The sequence below is a fragment of the Choloepus didactylus genome, chromosome 4 (assembly GCF_015220235.1).
Source record: "Choloepus didactylus isolate mChoDid1 chromosome 4, mChoDid1.pri, whole genome shotgun sequence".
In the NCBI taxonomy this organism is placed as follows: Eukaryota; Metazoa; Chordata; class Mammalia; order Pilosa; family Megalonychidae; genus Choloepus; species Choloepus didactylus.
Genome location: NC_051310.1, coordinates 117,168,142 through 117,191,668, shown reverse-complemented (window position 1 = coordinate 117,191,668; position 23,527 = coordinate 117,168,142).

Below are 23,527 nucleotides of genomic sequence, written 5' to 3'. Positions count from 1 at the left end.
GAACTTGCCCTCCACCTAGAGCTCAGGGAGCAACTCTGTATCTATCTCTCTGCTCAGATTCTCTCCTTCCTTTGGGCAAATGTCATTTTATCCCTGTGTGCTGGAGGGGTCTTAGTCAGGAAACAAAGGACAGAAACTCTCTCAAATTAGCTACTATGGATTGAATCGTGTCTCCCCCAAAGATAGGTTGAAGTCCTACCTCCACCCCCAGCACCTCGAAATGTGACCTTCTTTGGAAACAGGGTCATTACAGATGAATTAGGCAAGTTCAAATGAGGTCATACTGGAGTAGGGTAGGCCCATAAGCCAACATGATTTAGAAGAAGAGGAAACTTGGACAGAGACAGAATGACCGAGGGTAGAATGCCATGTAACAGCTGACGCAGAGAACACCACAGATTGCCGGCAAGACACGGCCAGAAGCCAGGAGAGAAACACAGAACAGATTCTTCCCTGCAGACTTCTAAGGAAGCATGGCCTGGTCGACATTTGATTTTGGACTTATAGCCTCCGGAACTATGAGACAATAAATTTCTGTGTGTGTGTGTGTTTTTAAATTAGAGAAGTTGAAGGTTTACAGAAAAATCAAGCAGAAAATACAGAGTTCCCACATACCTCCCACCCCTCATTTTTAACACCTTCCATTAGTGTGGTACATTTGTTACAGTTGATGAAAGAATATTATTATAATTATACTATTAACTACAGTCCATGGCTTACATTAGGGTTCACTGTGTTGTAAAGTCCTATGTGGTATTTTTTTAAAATTTTTAGTCTAGTAACATATATACAACCGAAAATTTCCCCATTTTAGCCACAATTATATACTTTAGTGCTGTTAATTACAGTCACAGTGTTGTACTACCATTACCACATTCCATTACGAAAACTTCTCCATCGTCCCAAATAGAAACTGCACAGTTTAAGAATTAACTCCTCCTTCCCTATCCCACCCTGGCTCCTGGTAACCTATATTCTAGTTTCTGACTCAATGAATTTGCTTATTCTAATTAATATTTATTCTAAACAATATTTGTCCTTTTAGGTCTGGCTTATTTCACTCAACGTGATGTCCTCAAGTTTCCTCCATATTGTAGCGTATATCAGAGCCCACGTGTCCATCAACTGATGAAATGATAAACAAAATGTGGTAGATACGTATAATGGAATATTATTCAGCCATGAAGAGGAATGAAGCTTTGAATTTCTGCTGTTTTAAGCTACTTGGTTTGTGGTATTTTGTTATGACAGCTCTAGAAAACCAAGACATTAGCTCAACAAAAAATGGGGACTATGTTGGAAGGAAACAGGTATCTCACAGAAGTTAAGAGCTGGAAGTGGGGCTGAGCTCATGAGGAGATAGGGGCATACCTAGGGGAGCAGAGGGAATGGTCATACCCCTTGGCTCATTTTCTAAAGAGGAGCTTTTTCAAGAATTTAAGGAAATGCGTTGGTAGGAGAATCATTCAGCCTGTATTGGAAAGTTAGAGGAAGAAGTGATACAGGGGTTGGTGTATACAAGTGACACACTGATGGGCAAGCCTATGACATGTAGACAAGGTGGTCAAATGGTGGCACACAAGTACACATGTGCCCACCAACCAATAATTCAGGTCCTGCCCTCAACCCAGCCCAGTCCCACTCACCATCAGGGTCTAAGGGTCATGCTTATTTATGTGTTTATGCTCTCCAGGTTAGACTGTGGCTACAACATCAGCTCCTGGAACCCCCAAACTGCTTAGAATCCAATCAGTCTCTTGCTTTGCTTTTCTAAATTATTTCTTAATAGTCTGTCAAGTCTTAATAATTTCAGGGGGTGATTTTATGGCTACCTGTACTGGTAGTCTTTGCTCCACATTGCTTCCAAAATGGAAGACCTAAAGTTTGCACAGATGCAAAGAAAGTTGTAGTGGGTTGAATACTATCCCTCCAAAATTCATGTCCATCCAGAGCCTTAGAATGTGATCTTATTTGGTAATAGAGTCTTTGCAGATATAATTAATTACGGATCTTGAGAAGAAATCATTCCAGATTTAGAGTGGTTCCTAAATCCAACAACTAGTGTCATTGTAAGAAGAGGAGATGACACACAGAAGCACACAGAGGAAAAGGCCATGTGAAGACAGAGGCAGTGATGCTGCCATAAGCCAAGGAGCAACAGGAGCCAACAAAAACTAGAAAAGGCAACGAAGGATTCTCTCCTACAGCCTTCCTTTGGAGGGAGCATAGCCCCGTTCACACCTTGGTTTCAGACTTCTGTCCTTGAGAACTGTGGGAGAATAAATTTCTCTTGTTTGAAGCCACTCAGTTTGTGGAAAATTTTTAAAGCACCTACAGGACACTAATACAGATGCTTTCTATCATCAGTGCAGCACATGCCAGTGCTGTTGTGGTGTGTTCCCTCATGCTGGGAAGAGTGGTCCCTAAGTATACATTTGGAGTTAAGGCTTTGTTTCTTCATCACTTCAAAAAGTGTTCATCCATTATGAAAATGGGTACATATTTTAAGGCATTCTTAAAAATATAAACTGTGTATTGTTGTGAATGGAGAGGGTCAGGGTAGACTCTGGCTGTGCACTGGGCAAGGGATATAGAGAGAATCTGAGAAGGAAGGAGACATGGGAAGGGCAAGAAAATTGGTTTATGTAGTTGCTACCACGAGGAAGATGGTTAGTGTCTAAAGATGCCTTGGCAAGTAAATAGGAAAGACAGTCAAATCCCATTTGAACTAACTCCCCTAGAGCTCCAGGAGGTTTTCTTGAGGGGTGAAGGGTTGTTGGTACAACTACCATACTGCCCAAAGCAACGTGCTGTTCCAAGGCATTCCATACCTTAGACAAGGGGATATTCTACTGAAATAATAGTCCTGCAAAGACAGCTCTGGTGGCTGTGAGCTACCAGCCTTGGAATTGCTGATGCGGGCCCACTCCCTTTGTCAGGTTTTCCTAAGAGAGTATTTGCCCCTGACCTTGCTTGGAAAGGGGGCACTGCATCCAACTTCTGCTATCCTATGGCACTTGAGAAAATAAATGAAAAAGGAGAGGGGAGAATGTAGAAGCAAGGGAAGGGGGAAGAACCCACACTAACTTTGAGGGCTCACCCTGTGCCCGGCACAGGCTTCCCATTGGACCCTGAGAATGTACTTACTCCTCTCTAAAACATGAGAGTTGGTATTATTGCCCCCTTTATACTGGGGAAGAAATAGAGCATCTGGAAAGTTAAATGACTTTTCTGAGAATATAAAGCTGGATAGTGGCCAAACCAGGATTCAAACCCAAGTCACTCTGACTTCAAAGCCCATGTGCACTGCTCACCATCCCCACTCCCTGGGATCATCTCATTTCACTTGTCTGTCAAGTAGTCATTAACTTTCAACTCCCTCATGTCTCATCCTTTCAACTATCATCACAAACACACATTAACACAGACCAAGGCCCTGTCATTCCCTGCTCAGTGGTCACTCTTTCCTACAACTGCTTGCCCTGCTATTAGTCCTTTGATCCAACATGTGATCTATGATTCCCACCCACTCAGCCCATAAAGGTGGTCTGAGAATACCATCCTGTTTCCTAGAGTGTCCCAAGACCTCTCTTGCTCCCATCCACTACTGCTCTGGTCCCATCTCCACTTGTCTTAGCTCTATGGCTTGTACCCTGTGTTGGTTTGAAGCTGTTATGTACCCCAGAAAAGGCCATGTTCTTTTAATCCATTCCTGTGGGTGCAGACCTATTGTAGGTGGGACCTTCTGATTAGGTTATTTCAACTGAGATGTGACCCACCCCACTCAAGGGATGAAATTTTAAGAGATGAAATAAAGAGAAGCTCATAGAGAAAAGCCCTGGAGAAGCTAGGAGAAGTCTAACGGAAGCTCAGAGAGGAAGCCACTGGAACCAGAAGCTGCAAAAAACAAAATCCAGGAGCAAAGGACCAGCAGATACTAGCCATGTACCTTCCCATGTGACAGACGTGTACTAGATGCCAGCCACTGTCTTCAGGGTCCAGGTATCGTCCTGTTGATGCCTTGAGTTGTACATTTTCATGGCCTTAGAATTTTTTTTTTTATTAAATTCAGTTTTATTGAAATACATTCACATACCATACAATCATCCATGATATACAATCCACTGTCCACAGTATGATAACATAGTTATGCGTTCATCACCACAATCTATCTCTGAACATTTTCCTTACATCAGAAAGAACCAGAACAAGAATAAAAAATAAAAGTGAAAAAAGAACACCCAAATCATCCCCCATCCCACCCCATTTGTCCTTTAGTTTTTATCCCCATTCCTCCACTCATCCATACACTAGATAAAGGGGGTGTGATCCACGAGGTCTTCACAATCACACTGTCATCCCTTGTAATCTACATGATTATATAATTGTCTTCAGGAGTCCAGACTGCTGGGTTGGAGTTTGGTAGTTTCAGGTATTTACTTCTAGCTATTCCAATACATTAAAGCCTAAGAGGTGTTATCTATATAGTGCATAAGAATGTCCACCAGAGTGACCTCTCGACTCCATTTGGAATCTCTCAGCCACTGAAACTATTTCGTATCATTTTGCATCCCCCTTCTGGTCAAGAAGATACTCTCAGTCCCACAATGCCGGGTCCACATTCATCCCCGGGAGTCATACTCTGCGTTGCCAGGGAGATTTACACCCCTGGGAGTCGGGTCCCACGTAGAGGGGAGGGCAGTGAGTTCACCTGTCGAGATGGCTCAGTTAGAGAGAGAGAGGGCCACATCTGAGCAACAAAGAGGTACTCAGGGGGAGACACTTACGGCCTTAGAATTTTAACTTATAAGCTAACAAATTCCCATTGTAAAAGTCAAATAATTTCTTGTATATTGCATTTCAGCAGCTTTAACAAACCTAAACATACCCCAACCCTCCACTTCTACCAACTGTAGATTTAGTATTTATCTCCCAAGAGCTCAGATCCAGCTTCTTCTCCAGACTTCAATTTGGCCCATACCTCTGGTCCTTGAGTCCCTGATGCCTTGGAAACCCGATCACATCATGGTTGCCTGGCCAGCTCCCTGCCCTGTGAGGAGCAGTGCTGCTCAGCTGGAGACTCCCAGCATCTCAAGTAAGTCCTCACTGCCTCTGGTCCTGACCCCCACTGCTGCCTCTTAGTTAAAGGGAGCAGTAGGTGACAAGTCTAGGTAGACAAACAGAAACAAAGACCAGGGGTGTCAAGGAGGCTCAAAGTCCCTATAGATGACCAAAGAAGACAACTGCATGGACAAGAAATACATAGTGAGCAAAGCCGTCAGCTCCCTAGAAATCTGTGGGGGCTGAGAGGAAAGACCACAGCGGGCTGAAGGGCAGCCCTGACAGCAAGGAGAACCCTGGAAGCCAAGCAGTCTGCTCTCCCAGCCTTGCTCTGCTGCCCTCTTCCCCACTGGCTGGAGCCAGCTCAGCCTGTCCTCAGTGCGGGAAAGGTCGTATGTCTATAGAATCTGTCACTGGAGGGCTGCTTGAAGGCCAATGAGCAGAACCATGAAATCACTTTGCCATATCCTCTGGGAAGGCTTGCACCCTTGTTCATCTGATCGCTCTAGTGATGGGGAGCTTACTGCCTTCTTTCTATCTTCAGACAGCTCTGACTATCAGAAAGTTCTTCCTTTCTTTGAACTGTAGTTTTCATTCATCCTTAGTCCTGACTTTGCTGCTCAGGTTTATGAAAATATTTCTCATTTCCCCATAGGTCGTCTCCTTTTGAGGCCAAACATCCCCAGGACTTTCCATAATTTCTCATATGATAAGTTCAGGGCCCCAGGTCATCCTAGTGTTTGTATCTGAGATATCTTCCAGTGCATTCAAGTTGCTTCTATACCACCCAAAACCAAACCCAGTACTCCTGATATTGTTTGCCCTGCATTACACAGGGTGGAATATTTTTGATCCAGGCCCCATACTCCTATTTTTTAAAATGCCATTATTTCTGGCTATTGGATACAAACACCTCCAACAAGATTCTGAGGTTTAAATTCAGTTTTCTGGAAGCCAAAACATACAGTTGGCTCTCACAGAGCTGGTCATCAATTAAACCCCTAGGTCTCTTTTACACAGACTGCTCTGGGACCTCACATCTCCCATCTTCTTCTATGGCAGTTAATATTTAAAATCTAAATAAAATCTAAATAAAATACATTTATATCCATAACATTCTGCTATGTTGAAATTGGCAAACTGTTTTACCCTGATGAAATTATTTTGTGTCCTGATTTATAAATCTGATTCTGCCATTACAACTCACTATCATTCATCTTTCTATAAACCTTAAAGTTTATAGGACCTACTTCTGTATCCAAGTCATTGAAATAAATATTGAACATGACAGTTCAAGATCAAAGCTCAACAGAACACATCTACAAATCTTCCAGTCTGTCATCCATTCATCAATCAATATTTTAGGTTCTCTCTTTCAAAAAGTTTCAGATTAATCTAACTCTATCATAATTAAATCAGCATATTTCTATCTTGTCCCCAAGATATCATGAAAGGGTCTGTTTAATACCTTCTTAAATCCGGATACACTATGCCTATTGCAGGCCCTTGCTCTGATCTGCCAATTACTCTATTTAAAGGGGAAATAAATTCATTGGGCATGATTTACAGTGAACTACTGCTGGCTCCTGGTGAATTTTTACTCACCCAACCAAGAATTCAGAAAACATTCACTTAACAATTAGTAGTCTCCACCTTCTTTCCTTTTTTGACAAGAAGGGAAGTGTTTTCCTCTCTCCATGCTTTTAGTACTTCCCTCAGAGAGGACTTATAGACATTGCAATTTCATTTACTTGTAATTTGCTTGAACCAGGATATGAACTTACTTGGTGCTCTTTCTCCCCACTCCTTTCCCCTATCTTTGGCTTTATTTTCCTGATCCCCATGTTTTTCATTCTGCAGATTATCAACCTTGATAGTATGGTATATTAGAGAATCAGAGAAGCAGAATACAGGGAACTCCAATGAAAATTTTGATGAATTCCCCAGGAGAAGCTGGCTAGCTGGAGTAAGGATAGAAATTCTTCTTTCTGACTGCTGAAATCATTTCTTCCTTTAAGGTCTTCAACTCATTGGTTGAGACTTCTCTCATTGCTGAAGGCAATCTCCTTTGTTGACAGTCCACATAATCAGCCATAGATGCAATCAACTGATCAATGATTTAAATCTAGGGAATACCCTCACAATAACAATCAACTGGACACCATAACCTAATCAAATTGACACATGAAATTAACATCACAAACGGCAAAGTTAAAAAACAGAAAACAGCTGTGTTTTCTCTTGTCCACCTGTAAACACTGTATTTCTACCCCATACAATAGGCACATGCCTTTGCAGTTCTTCCTACTCCCAATCAAATAAAAACAGTCCTTACTGTAGTTCTTAATAGAATATTCAATCCTAAATTCATTCTGGACTTTAATCATCCTGACTCTGTTTATAAATTTATTCTTTCAGGCATCCATCCATTTGGCAAACTCTTATTAGGAGATCTACAATGCACCAGACCCTGTACTGGCGATACAGAACTGGAAAAATTATTCTCCTGTTTTCAAAAGGACCAACACCTCATGGGCAGAAAGATAGATTCTTAGAGATAAGGTAATTGAGTTCTATTTATGCATTCTCCCTTTGTAAATTTTGTAATTTGCATTTTGTTTCCGTACACCTCTTCGGATAAAATTAGAAAAAAAGAGTTGCTGGAGGAAAAGAGAGGGGTGGTAGCACACATGGCAGGGCAGGAGCAAAGGTATTTATGAAGAACGATAAGGAAAGGTAAACCTAGGCTTTACTCTGCTGGTGAGAAGGAGTAGAGTGAAGGCATGCAGTTAAGTGTGTTTCTGAGACAAGGTGAGAGCAGAAGAGAAGAGTCACCAGCATCAGTCATAAAACCAGACAGGGAAAACAAAATGCCTCTTGGCAACAGAGCAAATGTGTATGCAAGCCTATCATTGAGACCTCAAGGGAGAGAGATCCGGCAACATTTCTGAAGAACTATCACTTATTTATATGTATTAAAATATTACTGATGGTTTAGTGTATAATTCTTATTATTTGATTTTGGGTAAGTGTAAAAATAAAAATCCAGATGTTTCATAGGTCCGTGACCTCAGTGTCTCCAATTCTGTTTCTCATAAGGCCTTAAGCTATTTAACTGCAAAATTCTGGCATCTCAAGTGTTTTCACAAACCAAGTTCTTGGGCTTCAGGAGGAGTCACTGATGTACTGAAACGCAGGAGCTTTGTGGGCACGGAGGTTGGAGGAACTAAAGGGGGCCAGGTAAGTGAAGAAGCTTCTCAAGTGCAGCAGCATTTGAATGAGACCTTTGGGGATGAGTGGGAGATGACAGGAGAGGGAATAGGGCAGTCTGGGCAGAGGGCACAGCTTGTACAAAGGCAAGCAGGTAACATACTTGGCACAGAAAGGCAAATGTTTAGCACTGCCCAAAGGAAGGAGCTGCAGGAGAAAAGGGTGGACAGCGGATCCAGAACCAGCCTTGGAAGGGCCTCATGTGTCACATCAGGGAGGCTGGAACTTCTCCAGAAAGGAGAGGGGAATTCATAAGATTTGTGAGCAGGACAGTGTGTCATGAGAAAATCTGTGATTTCAAAAGACAAGGCAGGGGATGGTTTGGAAACGACTGGGAAATGACGATGGGAGCCTCCATACTCTTCTTTGGTTTTAGGTACCTCTTATATATTATCCTTAAGACCTTTTCCACCGACAATCTATTAGGCCAGGCCATGAAACCATGATTTTCTTCAGTTCTGCCCCTAAAAAGCTGTGAAGTGCTCTCTCCGGCTGTAGTTTCTCCATCTGTTCACATCCCAGGTCACGACACCTCCCCAGCTACCTCTTAGTCAAAGGAGAGTTACCATATTTTTGACAGCGTTCGATGTGCCAGGCAGTGTGCACATGCAGCATCTCATTTCGTCCTCACAACAGCCTTATCAAGAACGCACTGTTAATATCCCTGCCATGAAGATGAGGAAACAAATTCAGAGAGGTCTTACAGGTGTGAGTGGCATAGCCAGGAGTTTCCTTTGCTGAATTTCCCTGTAATTCTATAGGTGAGCCTTGTGAGGCTCCACACCTGCACTTGATTCCAGGTATTAGTGCGGTTGTAGGAAGCAGCGAGAAACCCGGTCATCCTGCCCGACAATGAGCTTCCCTTCCCTCTCCCATCAAGCTGGTGCTGCCACATTGTGTTTAGAATACGGAGTTACTGATTTTAATTGCAATCCCTCTCAGGGCTCTCCAGAATGGAAACAGTTTGGGGAAACACAATTCAGCTCTCACTTTCAGCAATACCACAAGCCCACTTCCCTTCCTGCCTCTTACTCATCACTCTGACGATTCAAAAATGTGTTATTCTTATGGCAATTCACGCTATTGTGCACAGGCATTGGTCCTGACTTCCTGTTAGTAGCATTGCACTTATTTTTATCTGCACTTAGACTAAATGACTGAGTCTAAAGCAAAAGTGAAACCAGAAGTTCCTGAAAACCCTGCGGCAGAATTGGTCAAATGGTTTTGACTTTATGATGTTGTTCTTTGATGGAAGATAAGTTAACAAAATAATAAAATAAAGAGGTAGCTGTAGTGTGCAAGGAAGCATATAATATCGGAAGTCAGAAGACCAAAATTTTCCCCCTTTCTGCTGGATTTGGAGTTGTTCTTTTATTTGAAATATAATACACATCTCACAAAATTTACCCTTTTAAAAATGTACAAGTCAATGGTTTTTAATATATTCACAAAATTGAGCAATCATCGCCACTATTTAATTTCAGAACATTTTCATCACCCCAAAAAGTAACCCTGTCTATACCCATTGGCATCACTCCAATCCCCTTTACTGTGTGCCAACACCATCTATACACATTTGCTCCTCCTACCCCTTCCTCCCACTTTCCCGCTCCCCTAGCCCTCACCAGCCAGGTCACCAAGATGAAGTCTGCCTGGCTAAGCACAGGACCAGGGTCAATGTCATCTCACTAACCATGAGGGTGCCTCTGCCCTCCAGTGCAATGTCATCCCCGACAGAGGAGAAGCCTACCACCTAGCTATAATTGAATCCAGAGTGAACGGTATATAGGCAGTCAGAGAATGAAGGGAAGCTGAGTGTGAGCTGCCTGTCACCACAAGATGGGATCTGGAGCCCAACCACATCTCCAGGATACATAAGGTCAGACTGGGGGATTGTAACAGAGAAGTTAGGATTTAAGGGCTGATTATGATTACTGAATCATTATATAGATATTCCCTTCTGCTTTCTGGTATATTAAAGTAGATAGAGGGAAATACCTGAAATCTCTGAACTGTAATCCAGCTGCCTTGATCTCTGATAATGATTGTATAGCCTTTATCTTGTGCACCTGTGATTGTAAAAATTTTGTGCCTAACCTTCACTTGTACCCATTTTATCTGGTTTTTCGACTTTAGAATCTTGCGATCACTAAAGACAGCCCCTAATTACTAAATACAGCCCCTAATTATTAACGAAGGACCTTGGGTCAGCCCAGAACTAACCCCACCCCAATTCAAAAGCTATCTTGATAATTAAATCTGGAACTAACAAAAATGGGCCCGCCTGTCATGCACAGTAGCTTAGACTTTAACCTATAAGTAAACTATACCTCATTATAACACTAAAAATCATGTCCATCATCACATTAAGGCTGCGATTTTCTTACATACTGTACTTCTGTGACTAAACATGAAATCAATCTGCACATGCTCAATAATTAGATCACCTCTAATTACATTATCTGGGGCCACTGTGCTCATTATCCTAAAACCTGCTCAACTTTTAATACTATAAAACTATCAGAATTACTGCAGTTCATGAAGACAGATTTTTGGGCTGATAGGCCATCTGCTCTCCTCCTTTGCACCTCAGAGTAAACTCTTTCTGTCTTTGAAATCCTGGTGTCTCAAAAATTGGTCATTTGAGCACATCAGGCAGAGAAAATCCATCACCTTGGTCTGGTATCAGGATTAGGAACAATGAGCCTCCTGTGGATGGAATGTCCACACATCCTGCCTCCTACACTTGGTCATGTTGAAGAGAACACTTATTCCCCACCCCCAAGCTTTCACTGAGAGTTGGGAATTCATGCTCTGTGCCCCAATTGGAGAAGTATACAAGAGATGCCTCTCTCTGGCGCCCTTTTTCCCTCCTCCCCAGGAGAAGAGGAGAGATTTAGCAGAGCCTTACATAAAATGAAATTATTTGTTTACTTGTTATTGCCTCTCTCCCTTCTCTGTAAGGTATTCTCCATGAGGGCAAGGAGTTGATTTATGCCTTTACTGTTCCACCTCCCCCTGCTTACAACTATAACTGTGGCAGCGTAAATGCTTTGTAAATATGTGTTGAATTAATGAAGGAGAGAGGGTCAGTGTTCTGGTTGCTAATGCTGTCATCCTGCAAAATACCAGAGATGGATTGGCTTTTATAAAGGGGGTTTATTTGATTACAAATTTACAGTCTGAAGGCCATGAAAATGTCCAAACTAAGGTATCAACATGAGTATACCTTCAATGAAGGAAGGCCAATGGTGTCCAGAAAACCTCTGTTAGCTGAGAAGGCACATGGCTGGTGTCTGCTGATCCTGCGTTTGGTTCCAGCTCCTCTCTCAGCTCCTGTGCATTCTTCAAAATATTGCTCTTGGGGCATTTTGTCCTCTCTTAGCTTCTCCAAAGTGTCAGCAAAATTCTACTTTCAACGGCCATCTCCAAAATGTGTCTCTCAGCTGCAGCAGCAAGCTCTTTCTGTCTGAGCTCTAACAGGGCTCCAGTAATCTAATCAAGACCCACACTGAATGGGCAAGGTCACACTTCCATGGAAAGAATCTAATCAGAGTTATCACCTACAGTTGGGTGGGTCACATCTCCACGGAAACAACCTAATCCAAAGGTTCCAACCTAATCAAGACTAAACACATCTGCCCCCCCCCCCAAGACTGCATTAAAGAACATGGCTTTTTCTTGGGGACATAATATATTCAAACTGGCACAGTCAGGAAGGTAGGAAACTGGTGGAGTCAAAGACCAAACTTTAACATGGAAGATGGTCACTAATGTGAGTAGTTCTGAATGTTGATGCTTACATTTCTTAAAGATCTGAATTTTTATCAAATCTTTATGCACTTTAGCACAGCAGGACCTTTGTTTGGTGAGCCCAGCCCTACAGCCAGAATTGGGTACTAAAACCTCCTAGCGCTTTCTGGAAGATCTTGCTTCCTTTTGATCTCGGGACTCAGCTTTTGGTTTTGTCCACCTATGCTCAGCTGGATATAGGACTCCTCAGAGACCTCTTTCCTTTCCGGGAGGTACAGGTTCCCCCTCAGAATAACAGGGATGGGCCTGCCAGTTGCTTCCCCAGAGCAGTCCTCTATAAGGGGCACTGATGCATCACCAGCAAGGTAATGGAAGGGAGAACTTACCTCAACTCCTCCCAGCACTACATGTAGTTAGAAGCTGCTTGACTGGGATGTAAAGACCCAAGGGGTGAACTCCGCTAACAGGTAATAACTTGGCTGCCGTCAAAGTTTTACTTTGACTAATAGCACCCATGTTTGGATCCAGAGCTGAATTGCCCAGAACAGAGAGGAGAAGCTGTTAGCCAGGACAAACTTCCTTCACTGACCACCCCCCCATCCCCACCCCCTCCAAGGACCTCTCCTCTAAATGAATATTCAACCACTCTTTGAAAGGGCTCTAGCTACTACCCTGCCCCAAATTTCATTTCAGTGGTTCCTAATGGAGCATCAGGGCAATTCACACAAAGTATTTTATCAAATGGGACTCCTGTCCCTCAGAATCTGTGGTAACCTAGGCAACACCAAATACAAAAAAGAAAGTAAAGGCCACATAGAAATTGGGTCAGCCTCTCTTAATGATATTGATTCAGCATGAATCTAAATCAATGACATTTTGTCATGGTCTACAAGGTGACAGAGCCTTTCATTAGACATGGAGCTTGAAGCAAGGTTGATTTTCTTGGACTCTAATTAAATGAATACATTTCCCTTCATCCTTGTCAAAGAGAGTGGAAAACACTTTCATAAGTCTTATATCAACTTTAGCCTTAACAGGTTTGGTGACCTACTTGGCACTCGGTTTTGTGGGCCACCAGTCACCTAAGGGCATCTGGATGGTCTGCAGCTACTTTGAGTTTGTTTATAGTCCAAAGTTTTCAGGATAGAGGCCCTTTATCTCCCTCCCTTACCTAAACATCAGAACAATAACCAGAGTGTATATAACAAAAGAATGAGGGTAAGCAAATTTGATTTTAAGGTTATGACATGAAACCAGGTAAATCACCAGTTTGGCCTTACAGATGTTTTCACACAGGTTAGAGTCCTGTGAGACACTGAACTCCTGACATCAGTCCTATGGACATACAAGGAGTGTCTGGTAGAACAGAAAGTATATTTGGCCCTCAGGCAAATATATAAAACAAGCTGCTTCTGAAAATGAGAATTATGCCTTTAGTTTGGTAACAGTTAGCAATATTCACTATGGCTTGCCCTAACAAAGCCATATGGCCTACTAAGACCGATTTTTAATGAAGTAAATTCAAGTCCACAAATATTTCATCATCCAGAAATGCAATTTCTAGTTTGCCAGTAAAGTTATGAGGTTAATTTTTCCTTGAAGATTCATTCAGCTCTATCAGCCTTCTCTGATTCCCATCCCCTTAGTAGCTTTGATCCCTTTGTCCCCCACAATATCCTGTACACGCCTGGCACACTGCTGTTGCATCCAGTTTTGTCTATGTCTGTCTCTCCTACTGTTTCTTGAGTTTATTGAGGGTCAAGGTCATATTTTGATCATCCATATCTTCTCAGTGCCTACTGCAGTGCCTGGAACAAAGCTGGCACCAAATATATATTTGTCAAGTAAGTGGACTAATAAAGTCTCTTGAAATGCTGCAAAAGGTATGATTTCTGCAATCAGCTTAATCTCTCTCATTAGCCAAACATGGACAATAATCAATATTTAAAAGAGTTAAAATATGGACAAGAGTCACTTTCCATTTCCCATTTCCTTCAGACCACAAATGTTTCTTTCAAATATCCTCTTTCTTCCAGGAGATTTATTTTTAAGATCCTTTTAAAAGTTTATATCATGTAAAGCTGTAAATTATATATAGTGATGGTGTAGTCAACTATATTAGTTAGGGGTCTCTAGGGAAACAGAATCAACAAGAGATATAGATAAATATAAGATTCATAAAAAGTGTCTCATGCAACTGTGGGTATGCACAAGTCCAGATTCTGTAACGCAGGCAGCAAACTGGCAACTCCAATGAAGATGTTTGATGAACTCCTCAGGCAGCAAACTGGCAACTTCAACGAATGTGTTCGATGAACTCCTCAGGAAACGAACCAGCAACTTCGCTGAACTCCTCAGGAAATGCTTCACTGGTCAGACAAAGAAGTGAAGGTCTTCTAACTCGCTTAAAAGTCTTCAACTGACTGGATTAAACCAGCTGACTGCATTCTCTCATTGTGGAAGACATGCCCTTCATTGACCTCATCAGTCACAGCTGCAGCCAAGTGACTGATGATTTAACAAACCAGCCTTCTGGTTTATCAAGCAGCCACAAATGTCCTCACAGCAACCGTTAGGCCATTGCTTGTTTGACCAGACACCTGGGTACCATCACCCGGCCAAGTTGACACATGAACCTAACCATCACATCAACTATACATTAAGAGACTGGATTTTTGTCCAGACTCTAACAGTAATCAACTGTGTCACAATAAGGAAATGCATTTTACAACTTTGGTTGAACACAACTAGGGGTGGTAAATGGGCTTCTTCTCAAGGATCAACCCCAATCAATTGCTAGTGATCATATGAAGTACTGTGTTGAGGCTTCTGAAATCTTAATTGTGTTGGTGAGAAATAGTTCTGGGATTGATTAATGATATGTGACACAGGTACTGGCACAAAAGAATGATGGCAAATGAGAGATTTTGCCATTCTGGTACTACATGATCTCACACATCCCTTTCAAGCTCGAAAGTTATGATAGAATTTTTTGTAATCCACAGACCATCTAACACCTTAGGTCAAGATGCACTCAGTAATTTACTAGATTCTAGCACCACTCAAAGTAGTTTGCAAGAATTGTCTCATTCCATCCTCCCAACAATGCTCTGGGGCCCATGTTATTACTATTCACATTATATAGAAGGAGGAGGAACTGAGGCTGAAAGAAGTTGAATGGCATTCAAAGTCACACAGCTGTAACAGTGAAATCAGGATTCACAGCTTGATAGCCTTTCTCTAGAAAATGTTCTTTATCACTGTGTTGGGGTAGCCCTTCCACTTTTAGCTTCTTTCTAGACAAACACAGCTAATGTCTGCAATAGCAAAAATAAGCATATTCAGAAGTCAGGAAACTGCTTGTACTTTACTCTGATATGATTTGCAACTGTTACATAACAAAGGACAGTGTAAATATTAACTGCTTCTGGATCCCTAGTATTATAGGCAAGCTGTTTGAAATGCAAACATCCTTAGGAAAATTCAAACACATAATCATTTTTCAGTGGTAAGAATGAGTTAGTGCAGTTGGTAAATTTTAATTAAAATGAAACAGGAAATCATTCCATATCTCCCTCTCGTATATGGAGAGAACCATTAGAAGTTCAGTGGGGGCCTCGATGCTAAGAGGCAATATTTTAGATAGTCAACAACTACTTCCAGCAACTTCTTCCATTACATGCCACCCTGCTTTTGGTCCTTTAGGCTAAGCAGACTCACCTACGCATTTACACACTGCCAGTCCATAAAAACAAGCCTGAGCTGCGAGCATCATTTCTAAGCTCATATCAGAAGAGGCATCACTGAATTCAGCATGATGAGTTATCAGAGGTGGGTAGAGGACTGGTTTCCCCAATTGAATTGACCAAGATAGGTGGGGCATGGGACCTGGGCACACTTCCTTTCACTGAAGCTAAGAAGCGTCTCCAACCCCTACAGGCTGGAAAAGGCATTTCCCACTGATGCCCTGAGGGTGAGAGGAATGCACATACTATTTCTCAGAGAAATGCTACCTTTCCTTGCTTTTTGCATATTAATTTTCCAGTATCTTTATCCATTCTTACCTCATGCACTCCCCTCTCTCAAAGACTGATCTTTACTCATCATCCATGCTGTGGACCTCATCCTTTACAAGAACTTACTTCCCTCCTATATTGGACAGTGGAATAAATTAATTTCCATTGACACATTAAATATACCAATGGATTCTCTTTCTAAGAAATTAAGACATTACAGATAAGGCTAAAGTCAAGTAGGTAACTGAAAACATGGGTCTTGAAAGAGTGTTCTCGAAGTAGTAGCTTCAATGGTAATTACAGTTGTGATCATGGACAAGATTGTGGAGACAGAACTTTCTCCTCTATCTTTTTTTTTTTTTTAATCATCATTTTATTGAGATATATTCACATACCACGCAGTCATACAAAACAAATTGTACTTTCGATTGTTTACAGTACCATTACATAGTTGTACATTCATCACCTAAATCAATCCCTGACACCTTCATTAGCACACACACAAAAATAACAAGAATAATAATTAGAGTGAAAAAGAGCAATTGAAGTAAAAAAGAACACTGGGTACCTTTGTCTGTTTGTTTCCTTCCCCTACTTTTCTACTCATCCATCCATAAACTAGACAAAGTGGAGTTTGGTCCTTATGGCTTTCCCAATCCCATTGTCACCCCTCATAAGCTACATTTTTATACAACTGTCTTCGAGATTCATGGGTTCTGGGTTGTAGTTTGATAGTTTCAGGTATCCACCACCAGCTACCCCAATTCTTTAGAACCTAAAAAGGGTTGTCTAAAGTGTGCGTAAGAGTGCCCACCAGAGTGATCTCTCGGCTCGTTTAGGAATCTGCCACTGAAGCTTATTTCATTTCCTTTCACATCCCTCTTTTGGTCAAGAAGATGTTCTCCGTCCCACGATGCCGGGTCTACATTCCTCCCCGGGAGTCATATTCCACGTTGCCAGGGAGATTCACTCCCCTGGGTGTCTGATCCCACGTAGGGGGGAGGGCAGTGATTTCACCTTTCAAGTTGGCTTAGCCAGAGAGAGAGGGCCACATCTGAGCAACAAAGAGGCATTCAGGAGGAGACTCTTAGGCACAAATATAGGGAGGCCTAGCCTCTCCCTTGCAGCAACCGTCCCCCAAGGGTAAAACCTATGGTAGAGGGCTCAACCCATCAAACCACCAGTCCCCTATGTCCGTGGTCATGCCAGCAACCATGGAGGTGGGGCAGGCGAACACCCCTGCATTCTCCACAGGCTCCTCAAGGGGGCACTACATCTTTTTTTTTTTTTTCCTTGTTTTTCATTTATTTTTTTTTTTTTTAACTTTCCGTTCTTTTTTAAATCAACTGTATGAAAAAAAAAGTTAAAAAGAAAACAAACATACAATAAAAGAACATTTCAAAGAGACCATAACAAGGGGGTAAGAAAAAGACAACTAACCTAAGATAACTGCTTAACTTCCAACATGTTCCTACTTTACCCCAAGAAAGTTACATAATATAGCAACATTTCTGTGAACTTGTTCCTACTATATCCATCAGAAATTAACAGACCATAGTCATTTCTGGGCATCCCCAGAACATTAGCTTATCTGTTCTTCTTGGATTATTGTTCCTCCTTCCTTAATTGCTCTCTACTGCTAGTTCCCCTACATTCTACATTATAAACCATTTGTTTTACATTTTTCAAAGTTCACATTAGTGGTAGCATATAATATTTCTCTTTTTGTGCCTGGCTTATTTCGCTCAGCATTATGTCTTCAAGGTTCATCCATGTTGTCATATGTTTCACCAGATCGTTCCTTCTTACTGCCGCATAGTATTCCATCGTGTGTATATACCACATTTTATTTATCCACTCATCTGTTGAAGGACATTTGGGTTGTTTCCATCTCTTGGCAATTGTGAATAATGCTGCTATGAACATTGGCGTGCAGATATCTGTTCGTGTCACTGCTTTCCGATCTTCCGGGTATATACCGAGAAGTGCAATCGCTGGATCGAATGGTAGCTCTATATCTAGTTTTCTAAGGAACTGCCAGACTGACTTCCAGAGTGGCTGAACCATTATACAGTCCCACCAACAATGAATAAAAGTTCCAATTTCTCCACATCCCCTCCAGCATTTGTAGTTTCCTGTTTGTTTAATGGCAGCCATTCTAACCGGTGTTAGATGGTATCTCATTGTGGTCTTAATTTGCATCTCTCTAATAGCTAGTGAAGCTGAACATTTTTTCATGTGTTTCTTGGCCATTTGTATTTCCTCTTCAGAGAACTGTATCTTTTGCCCATTTTATAATTGGGCTGTCTGTACTATTGTCATTGAGTTGTAGGATTTCTTTGTATATGCAAGATATCAGTCTTTTGTCAGATACATGGTTTCCAAAAATTTTTTCCCATTGAGTTGGCTGCCTCTTTACCTTTTTGAGAAATTCCTTTGAGGTGCAGAAACTTCTAAGCTTGAGGAGTTCCCATTTATCTATTTTCTCTTTTGTTGCTTGTGCTTTGGGTGTAAAGTCTAGGAAGTGGCCGCCTAATACAAGGTCTTGAAGATGTTTTCCTACATTATCTTCTAGGAGTTTTATGGTACTTTCTTTTATATTGAGATCTTTGGTCCATTTTGAGTTAATTTTTGTGTAGGGGGTGAGGTAGGGGTCCTCTTTCATTCTTTTGGATATGGATATCCAACTCTCCCAGCCCCATTTGTTGAAAAGACCATTATGGCTCAGTTCAGTGACTTTGGGGGCCTTATCAAAGATCAGTTGGCCATAGATCTGAGGGTCTATCTCTGAATTCTCAATTCGATTCCATTGATCTATATGTCTATCTTTGTGCCAGTACCATGCTGTTTTGGCAACTGTGGCTTTATAATAAGCTTCAAAGTCAGGGAGTGTAAGTCCTCCCACTTCGTTTTTCTTTTTCAGAGTGTCTTTAGCAATTCGAGGCATCTTCCCTTTCCAAATAAATTTGATAACTAGCTTTTCCAAGTCTGCAAAGTAGGTTGTTGGAATTTTGATTGGGATTGCATTGAATCTGTAGATGAGTTTGGGTAGAATTGACATCTTAATGACATTTAGCCTTCCTATCCATGAACATGGAATATTTTTCCATCTTTTAAGGTCCCCTTCTATTTCTTTTAGTAGAGTTATGTAGTTTTCTTTGTATAGGTCTTTTACATCTTTGGTTAAGTTTATTCCTAGGTACTTGATTTTTTTAGTTGCTATTGAAAATGGTATCTTTTTCTTGAGTGTCTCTTCAGTTTGTTCATTTCTAGCATATAGAAACATGACTGACTTATGTGCATTAATCTTGTATCCCGCTACTTTGCTAAATTTGTTTATTAGCTCTAGTAGCTGTATCTTCGATTTCTCAGGGTTTTCTAGATATAAGATCATATCATCTGCAAACAATGACAGTTTTACTTCTTCTTTTCCAATTTGGATGCCTTTTATTTCTTTGTCTTGCCGGATTGCCCTGGCTAGCACTTCCAGCACAATGTTGAATAACAGTGGTGATAGCGGGCATCCTTGTCTTGTTCCTGATCTTAGAGGGAAGGCTTTCAGTCTCTCACCATTGAGTACTATGCTGGCTGTGGGTTTTTCATATATGCTCTTTATCATGTTGAGGAAGTTTCCTTCAATTCCTACCTTTTGAAGTGTTTTTATCAAAAAGGGATGTTGGATTTTGTCAAATGCTTTTTCAGCATCTATTGAGATGATCAATTGATTTTTCCCTTTTGACTTGTTAATGTGTTGTAATACATTGATTGTTTTTCTTATGTTGAACCATCCTTGCATGCCTGGAATGAACCCCACTTGGTCATGGTGTATGATTTTTTTAATGTGTCTTTGGATTCGATTTGCAAGTATTTTGTTGAGGATTTTTGCATCTATATTCATTAGGGAGATTGGCCGGTAGTTTTCCTTTTTTGTAGCATCTTTGCCTGGTTTTGGTATTAGATTGATGTTAGCTTCATAAAATGAGTTAGGTAGTGTTCCATTTTTTTCAATGTTTTGAAAGAGTTTGAGTAAGATTGGTGTCAGTTCCTTCTGGAAAGTTTGGTAGAATTCCCCTGTGAAGCCATCTGGCCCTGGGCATTTATTTGTGGGAAGATTTTTGATGACTGATTGGATCTCTTTGCTTGTGATGGGTTGGTTGAGGTCTTCTATTTCTTCTCTGGTCAGTCTAGGTTGTTCATATGTTTCCAGGAAATTGTCCATTTCTTCTACATTATCCAGTTTGTTGCCATACAGTTGTTCATAATATCCTCTTATAATTTTTTTAATTTCTTCAGGATCTGCAGTTATGTCACCTTTTTCTTTCATTATTTTGTTTATATGGGTCTTCTCTCTTTTTGATTTTGTCAGTCTAGCTAGGGGCTTGTCAATCTTGTTGATCTTCTCAAAGAACCAACTTTTGGTGATATTTATCCTCTCTATTGTTTTTTTGTTCTCTATGTCATTTATTCCGGCTTTAATCCTTGTTATTTCTTTTCTTGTACTTGGTTTAGGATTGGTTTGCTGTTCATTTTCTAGCTTCTTCAGTTGATCCATTAGTTCTTTGATTTTGGCTCTTTCTTCCTTTTTAATATATGCGTTTAGTGCTATAAATTTCCCCCTTAGCACTGCTTTTGCTGCATCCCATAGGTTTTGGTATGTTGTGTTCTCATTTTCACTCGTCTCTATATATTTAGCAATTTCTCTTGCTATTTCTTCTTTAACCCACTGATTGTTTAGGAGTGTGTTGTTTAACCTCCAGGTATTTGTGAATTTTCTAAGTCTCTGATGGTTATTGACTTCTAATTGTATTCCATTGTGGTCAGAGAATGTGCTTTGAATAATTTCAATCTTTTTAAATTTATTGAGGCTTGTTTTATGTCCCAGCATATGATCTATTCTGGAGAAAGTTCCATGAGCACTAGAAAAGTATGTGTATCCTGGTGATTTGGGATGCAATGTCCTGTAGATGTCTGTTAAATCTAATTCATTTATCAGATTGTTTAGGTTTTCAATTTCCTTATTGGTCTTCTGTCTGGTTGATCTATCTATAGGAGAGAGTGATGTGTTGAAGTTTCCCACAATTATTGTGGAAACATCAATTGCTTCCTTTAGTTTTGCCAGTGTTTCTCTCATGTATTTTGTGGCACCTTGATTGGGTGCATAGACATTTACGATTGTTATTTCTTCTTGCTGAATTGCCCCTTTTATTAGTATGTAGTGGCCTTCTTTGTCTCTCAAAACATCCCTGCATTTGAAGTCTATTTTATCTGAGATTAATATTGCTACACCTGCTTTCTTTTGGCTGTGGCTTGCATGAAATATTTTTTTCCATCCTTTCACTTTCAGTTTCTTTGTGTCCCTGTGTCTAAGATGAGTCTCTTGTATACAACATATTGATGGTTCATTTTTTTTGATCCATTCTGCGAATCTAAATCTTTTAATTGGGGATTTTAATCCATTTACATTCAACGTTAAAACCGTGAAGGCATTTCTTGAATCGGCCATCTTATCCTTTGGTTTATGTTTGCCATATTTTTCCCTCTCTCTATTAATATCCTTTATTGTACCCATACCGAATCTCTTTAGTACTGAACCTTTCTCCAAGTCTCTCTGTCCTTTCTTTGTTTCTCTGTCTGTAGGGCTCCCTTTAGTATCTCCAGTAGGGCAGGTCTCTTGTTAGAAAATTCTCTCAGCATTTGTTTGTCTGTGAAAAATTTAAGCTCTCCCTCAAATTTGAAGGAGAGCTTTGCTGGATAAAGTATTCTTGGCTGGAAATTTTTCTCACTCAGAATTTTAAATATATCGTGCCACTGCCTTCTTGCCTCCATGGTGGCTGCTGAGTAGTCACTACTTAGTCTTATGCTGTTTCCTTTGTATGTGGTGAATTGCTTTTCTCTTGCTGCTTTCAGAACTTGCTCCTTCTCTTCTGTGTTTGACAGTGTGATCAGTATATGTCTCGGAGTGGGTTTATTTGGATTTATTCTATTTGGAGTTCGCTGAGCATTTATGATTTGTGTATTTATGTTGTTTTGAAGATTTGGGAAGTTTTCCCCAACAATTTCTTTGAATACTCTTCCTAGACCTTTACCCTTTTCTTCCCCTTCTGGGACACCAATGAGTCTTATATTTGGACGTTTCATATTATCTATCATATCCCTGAGGTCCATTTCTATTTTTTCAATTTTTTTCCCCATTCTTTCTTTTATGCTTTCATTTTCCATTCTGTCATCTTCCAGGTCACTGATTCGTTGTTCAACTTCCTCTAGTCTTGTACTATGAGTGTCCAGAATCTTTTTAATTTGGTCAACAGTTTCTTTAATTTCCATAAGATCATCCATTTTTTTATTTAGTCTTGCAATGTCTTCTTTATGCTCTTCTAGAGTCTTCTTGATTTCCTTCATATCCCGTACTATGGTCTCATTGTTCATCTTTAGTTCTTTGAGTAGCTGCTCTAGGTGCTGTGTCTCTTCTGGTCTTTTGATTTGGGACTTGGGCTTGGGTTATCCATATCGTCTGGTTTTTTCATATGCTTTATAATTTTCTGTTGTTTTTGGCCTCGTGGCATTTGCTGAACTTGATAGGGTTCTTTTAGGGTTTGTAGACCTATTGAAGTCCTTATCTCTAATTTATCAGATCTACAGCTTCGTGGAGTACACTTTCTCTAACTAACCAGCAGGTGGCATCCACGAGCCACCTGTTCTCCACAAGCCAGTTCTCCCCTGCTTAGCCTTTTTTTTGGTGAGTGGGGGAGTGAGTCTTGTGGGGCCCAATTGGTGTACCAAGCTTGCGTGTGTAGTTGGTGTTGCCTGCCCTGTATGTGGGGCGTGTTTCTGGGCAGTCGGGGAAGGGGGGTGGCCCTAACAATCAAATCTCCCCGATGATCCTAGAGTTTTAAAGCTGCTGCAATAGTCTAATCCTTCAGTTCAGTCCTGCCACAGTTTGTCTCTGCCACTGACCCACAAGTCTTTGGTATTGGCGTATGGCTCCTGAGACTTGCAAGTGGGCCCCTCTTCCAGGCTGTGCACCCCGGGTCCTCTGTTGAGGGATGACTGTGCTATGTCACAGGTGAGTGCCGTCCCCCCAGGGCAGTTCTGGGCTGCTGGGCTGTGTAGGGAGGCTCCCAGTCTGCTCAAATGATGGCTGAATGGGGCTTTGTTAATTCACACTGCTCCACCTTCCCAACTCTGGGACAATCAGCTGAGGTTGCAGGGAAGGCTAATGTCCACGCCCAGTTTTGTGGTGTGTGCCTGTTATTTGAAGCACTTCCGTCACACTGGGTTGTCTGGGGCAGCTCTGGGCTTTGGGGCTGGCGATGGGCAGGAGTGTTTCCTGTCCACCAGGATGGTGGCTGTGAGCGGACACCCCCCTTTTCTTGGGAAGTTGTGGTGTTTAGTGAATTTTCTCAGCCACTGGATTATTGCCTTTTGTC